The following is a 6,814-nucleotide window of genomic DNA, read 5'->3' as shown; positions in this document are numbered from 1 at the left end:
TTTAGTTAATCGATAAACCTTGTTTGCATTTTCTGTACTTGGTAAATATGTTGAAATTTTTTTCTCCGTTGAACTTTTCTCAAATTCATGACATGATTAGAGGTAGAAAGAAGCTGTGAAATTATATAGCAATTCATAAGATCATGCTACAGCACGCGGATAACACGCAGTATATATTTATAATCGTAGACTTTACCCTTTGTAGTGGAAGACAAATGATGTTACTCAAGTGTATTTACATTTACCGATACCGATCTATTCGAAGCTCAGCGCATATAATGATCGCTGGGAAACTTCTCACCTTGATCGTTCACTTGTACTTAGTGTCTTATTTTTTCATCTTGCTCTCTCTCTCTCTCTCTCTCTCTCTCTATAAGTTTTTCCCTTCAGCAAACAAGTGTATAAGTAAGCAGGAGAGACCCTCATGAAACCTCATTCCACCTGCATTCGCGTTTCAACGACGACGGCGAATACGACGAGGATGGTGTATAGAGTTCGACTAAGTTAAAATTTACTGTATGCTTACGGGAATAGTCGCGCACCTGGTCGCAGAATGTTGCTGCTTATATCGAGTCGACGGGGCAAAAGAGAGATAGCGCGAACAAACCGGCGAGGCGGGTAATGGGCAGGGGCCGGGATAGTTTAGGATGTGTACGAATTTCGACGCACACAGAGGTTCCAGCAGATCAAATTTCTCATATGTATATGAAAAATGCATAGAAGCAATGACACAAATACCATTCTAAAAATATTCAATTTGATCGTAGATTTTTTTGTAGGATACATAACTTTGGATAACGAAGCTAAGAAGATGGCGTTTATAGGATACATTTTCCTCACAAGATTATGACATAGGTAAATCGATGCATGAATTTTTGGAAAAAATCATTTAATAGACGGTACAAATCATGAATGAACATCGTTTATACGCAATTCGTGCGCGCGGTCACAAGATTACTTTTTAACATCTCCTTTATGAATCCTCATCTCACTGATATTTTTATTTCAACTTTCGTCAAATGGTACAAGAAGATTTTTATCGATGATCTGATATATATTTTCTACGGAAAGAGTGTTGAAAAGACAACTTTTGTATTTCATTATACAATTTCATTTGTTGTGTTATACGGAATAATAAAAAATTATCGAAGCGTCTGAGTTTCCGTAGATGGTTAAATGAAGGATCAAGCGACAAAAAGATCCTCCAAGGGATACGCTTATGTGGTATGACCCACATATAAACAAGCTGTTGTACCTAAAATTGAGGCTCCAAAATTCGTGCTGTGCGAAAGAGGTGTCGGAACCGTTTCGGGGCATCCCTTGTGAAGATATAATATATATACACACACACACACACACACATATATATAATATATCAAGCTCTGTTCTTGGTAAAGGCAAGCACCGAACAATTTACGGTAATAATCCGATAACTGATAATATTGGCAATTTGGTCGGAGCTAAACTGATCGCTCGGTCGGTCGCACCTCACCGATTTTGCTCGTTCGATACACTCCTCTTCTATACGTACATATCTGTACGTGTACATAGATTTATATACATATATAAGGACAACTATATATGGTTGGTTATGTAACTCTGTATTTGTGCGTAAGCGTATCTTCTGGATTATTGTTATTGTTCACGAGCAAAGGATCCATAGGGTTGCGGTTGATGGGATAAAAGATTCGTGGTTTTGCCAGCTAATGTACATGACCAATAAACTCGTAAAGTCGAACACACACGCGCGCGGGCGAATTGTTAGGCAATTTCAGGACGATACATTTGTAGAACGGATTTAATTATAAACACCGATCGGATCGGCTGAATAATCCTGAAAACATTGCGTTATTATGTAAACTATGAGGAAGTTGCAGATTTGAGTATTTCTTTCCAAATTATGCAATTCTCGGAAATACTTATTTGGATTGCATTCACTTGAAAATAAGACTATGATCGTATTACTGTCGAGTCTTTTAAAGCTCTTCCGCGTGAATTTGCATAAAAAATAGTTTCGGCATCCGGGAATCTTTTCGAAATACACATCGTCTATTTTTAAGCGATTTATCGTTTAAGACACACAAATAAAGATATAGGAAGCACTGTGCCCAAGAGGAAGTAGAAAATTTGCGACAATTCTGGTACGATAGAACTACCACGCAGGGTAAAAGAAAGAAGGGGAAAGCGCAGGCGCATTTTCCATCCCTCTCGCCAAGTTTCGTCGCAGCTAGTTCCACTCCCAGCCGACGTGTATACGAATAACCCTGTTCTATGCCTGTGTACCTCTATGTCTATAGTTGTACGAGACGGGAGGGTAGTTGAACGTTAGCGATGGTGAGGTGGAGGAGGGAGAAGGAGCGTAGTGGAAACTACCCTCTCGTGACTGAGGGAGATAGGGAACTAGTTGAACGAAGACGCGGTTCCAGCTTCGTGAGGCCGGTGTTGGGCTACCAGTCGGTACCGAGGTTCAGTCGGCCGGCGAACTCGCGTGCCGTGCCTTCGCGCATCCCGCGTCCTTTTTACCAATCCGTGCCCACAAACCGGTGTCACAATATCACGGGTTGACGCGCGCGTTTTTTTCTCTCGTTATCGCCACCTTCTCGTGATGGATTTTATCATTGGAAACAATGGAAAATAATAAATACACGCTTCTCTATAGTTTCATGTGTCTCCATTTTTTGACTAAATAGGTCGCTTCGATGAGTGCATCCGCATTAAGAAAAAACATCGACTTGTCAAAATTTTAATGCACATTGATGGCAAAGTGTAATCTAAACATGTGTTATAGTGAGTAATGTTTCGATTTTCATTCCCGGGCGGGTTTTCGAATAAAAATCGATCAAATTTCTCGAAATTCGTAGCGACTGAAGAGACGTTCGTGTATCGATATTTTCCTTTTTAATGAACGAGCTCATACTCTCGGAGTGCTTCGAACGTCGGCGTTGCACTGAAAAAACTGCGCATCCCTTGGAACCCACGTAATTGTATCGTTGGCAAGATAAAAAATTCAGGGACTCGGTTCTCAGAGAGATTGCAGGGAAAATTCATGGCTCGAAGTCTCGTTGTACAACGTACGTACCATGTAGAGTAGCCGAGAAAACGGTCTTGAGACCAAGAAAACGAGATGGAGAAAGTGAATACCAAACTACCGTGGCTTCGAGTTGATTGGCCATAGAGTGAAAATTGGCACCGGTATATGTGTTCTTCTGAAGGCGGCAGTTCACGATAAATCGTATTATCGGTGAAAATATTTCGGTCGATTCTTATTCCTGTTTTTTTACTCTTCGCAACGTTTTTCTTCCATGGCTAAAGTTTTTGTTCGGGAAAAAATTGAAGGCATTCGGAATCTTGTTGCACCGACGAGAAGAATGACACTATTGGTCGCAACTCCAAATGATCGAATCAGTCTGAGCTGAGATTTCATAGCGGATTCATCAATCGTTCATTCCTGCCGCCTTCGTGATATTGCAATCGTTTTCATAAATTAAAACAAAATAATTGGCAAAAGGTATTTTCACGCGATAAACACGATAATGTGGAAATCACAACTAAACAAAACCTAAAAGTCCAATTGATGCTCAACTTTAATAATATATAAAGTCGATATAAATTCATGTATATGTAAGAACAAGAAAAAAAGCCCTTGGCCTCGAGGGCTTGGTTTAAACGGACGTCGACTCTATCACATTGTGGGTCACACAATACAGCATATCGATCGTGAGACTTCTGTATCCGTAGGAAATGAAAAGGCCCTGTAAAAAAGCAGAGCCCACCAATTTATTAAAGTCCTCTAAAAACTACGGTACAAACAATTGACACATATCTTTTGACATATTCTGCATTATTTGTGGACACGATATAACATATCACTTTTTGTGTTTCGCAACGCCCTGTGATTCCTCATCGTCGTCATATCTAAAAATTGTGAACAACTAACCATACAAAAAGCAATAAGACGAACGGAGAGAAAAGAGTGTCGTTTGAATGATTATACAAAGACTGAGACCGAGAGCGTTCGTAGCTGATCGATTATTTAAATATCAAAGTTCTACGAGGCAACTGAGGTCGATTTTCTATCGAAACGAGCTTAGTTTAGGACAAATTTAACGTTGTAAAATGTAAGTGTTGTTGTGTTGTGACTCGTATGATCGAGTTGATTTGATACGTTTTATTCCAATGGATTTACCTCTTTTATTCAGATGCAAGACGTGTGAAAGTGATGTTACGACAGAATACAGTTTCACGTGAAATTTATGATAATGCAATAAGTATCCCTTAAAAAACTAATACATGTGCATATATGCGTTGATAAACTTAATGGATAACAGTATGAACCTGAAATATATGCGTTAATTCAAAATAAGAAAAAAAGAAGACGAATACGGAGGACACGTCGACGTAGCAGGATGACAGGTAAATATTTATCGCGACGTCGTTATACAGAAAAGCGAAGTTAAGCCATCCCTGAGTACCCTTCCGCTATGTCCACAACAGACTTTCGCATACTGCGCGAAGCTGTATTGTAGCCAAGTGTTTGTGGACTTTGCAAACTGTCTATATACTATTCTAAACTTTCCATTTTCCGAAGAGGGTCATATCAAGACTGAGTAATTAAAACACGAAATTTAACGAAAAAAAATACGTTGAATAACGATTTATACGTAACTTTATTTTTGCATGATGCAATATTTGTTAAAGCAATCGTCCAGATTTTCATGAGAAAAAATACTAAGAGTTCTACATTTCGTATTGCAATAGTTTGATGGAAGCAGGTTTTCCATCATCTCATTTTCCCAGCTCAGGAAAAAAGCGTATTCAAATTTCAATGGGATTCAATTTTACCTGGGAGTATACATGCATTTCTCCTTCAACATTTTTCCATTTCATTTCTGGCTCAGATGTTCCACTTCTGCTTCGGTTTCGCGCGGATATAGAAAAAAAAGTGTGAGTTTTCAAAATTTCATGATTTCTTCTCAAGTTTTTCTTGTTAAATTTAATTAGAGGTTCGATATCTCATTCACGAGTCGGGCTCGTATTTCTTCCGTTTTGCTTGAAATCTCGGGTCAGCTATTTTTTCCTGATCTTCGTGTATACGCACCGATAATTTCCGATTTCATGAGACGACGAGATAGCTCAACTTAACGAACACAAATATAGAAATTCCGGGCGTATACTTTCGTCCAGTTTGTACGATTTTCCCCATTTTGCCGACATTACCAGCCTCGCGAGAGAAAAATGAAAGAGCTTCGTGCATATTGCAACATTGCATTGTATGCGTGTGAAGAACCATATTCCATATGCTCACTCTATCGTTTTCTTCTTCTGCTTCCAATTGGAGCATTTTTCATTTAACAAAATACAACGATTTTTCTCCATAAGCTTTACTATTTTTCAAATCTTACTTCTTAAAAATTCATATTTTTTCAAAGTTTTTCACTAACTCTTCTATTGGTTCAAGACATTCTTTGTTCATATAATTACTTCATTTTCTATTAATTTGAAAGGTAATCGTGACATCCAATCGTTTCCACGTACTACAGAGTCAGATGTTTTTGTCGGTATAAGTCTTCGCGTGGAAAACTAGCTTTCAATGGGAACTCGTTCACGAATATAGGATAATCGGTGACTGATAAAAAATAAGATTTCTTTGTGAATACTTCGTAATAATTTATCCTCGCCGAGTCGCTTTTAACCATTTTCTATGATATGAAGGAAATTGTGAACCACTCTGGTCAATAAGTCAATAAAGAATATTGCGGAGACGGAGACTGTTCGTAGACCAGGTAAAAGGGGAGCGGCGAGCCTGGAGTGGGGCGCGGAGGGGGGGGGGTGGAAGAATAATAAGAGATAGCGGAGAATGACGTATTTTTATTGGCAATTTTCAGAAAGAAACGAGTGAGGGTGTAAGGCTCAGAGTTGAGATATCAGTGTCGAGATATTTTCGCTTCGATAGTTCGAGACGGGAGAAAATCGAATTTTCAAAGATTGGTGAGATGAAAAAGACAGAGCGCGAAAAGGAGGGGAGAGCAGAGTTATCCTCGGGGTGTTGAGTCGAGTCGACGAGCCGACTGGATGCTCCTGATCCCGAGTCAATTTCCCGAGAAACTAACCCCGTCAGACCCCTTTTTCATCCCCGACTCGTTGCTCACCCGTTATAGGCGAAAGTTTGGCTCGATATATCGACAGAATCGATTGGAAAAGCTCCCTGCTCTATCCTCTATCACCTTTTCAGCCCGTACACCCCCAACTGCCTTCGCCCCATTGCAACGATGACTACGGAGAGATAAAGGTCTGATTGGAGTAGAAACTTTGAGGCACCCAGGCACGCCGTGTTCCAGCTCGTAATGAAGCCCCGTATACGGATTTGTTGTACGTGTATGTATAGAGGTAGATGTAGACACGAATGTTTACGTTTGTGTACGTATAACGAGAACTAAAATTGAGTCATTATCATCTTAATCATGCTTCCTCCGTGCCGTCTTCCCGATTAACTTACAATTCTAATATATCGATATACAATATGTTTCTAACAATAAATCCTCCTTCCCCCGTGTACGAGAAAGAAAGTGTAGTAAAATAAGCAAATCGATATTTCTTCGCTTGACTTTGAAAAAAAAACCGGTTGAAATTCAGGTATCGATTCCAAACCCCGTTGAATTCAACAAATTTGATTATTTAGCGCCAAGAAAATATTATGTGAAAAACGAAATTGTATTTTCTACCTTGTGGCACAAACTTACACTTAAGTTTTTCGGATGAAATTTTATGTACTAGAATAAACTCTTATTAAATATTCTTTCCGTTTTTCATTCGG

At 39.2% G+C, this 6,814-nt stretch overlaps 1 protein-coding gene across 3 annotated transcripts in view; it reads left to right on the top strand.

Moving 5' to 3' along the window:
- Positions 1-2,508: 2,508 nt before the first annotated feature.
- LOC122417151 (agrin-like) overlaps positions 2,509-6,814 on the top strand; it is a 351,440-nt gene continuing 347,134 nt past the window's right edge. For all 3 annotated transcript variants that reach the window (XM_043430457.1, XM_043430466.1, XM_043430448.1), the window contains exon 1: positions 2,509-4,413. The gene's annotated coding sequence lies outside the window, so the exon portion shown is untranslated. The remainder of the gene's footprint in view (positions 4,414-6,814) is intronic.

This window comes from Venturia canescens, chromosome 1, assembly GCF_019457755.1.
Source record: "Venturia canescens isolate UGA chromosome 1, ASM1945775v1, whole genome shotgun sequence".
NCBI classification, from domain to species: Eukaryota; Metazoa; Arthropoda; class Insecta; order Hymenoptera; family Ichneumonidae; genus Venturia; species Venturia canescens.
Note: the sequence above shows the minus strand (reverse complement) of the source record. Positions and strands in the feature narration are given on the sequence as shown.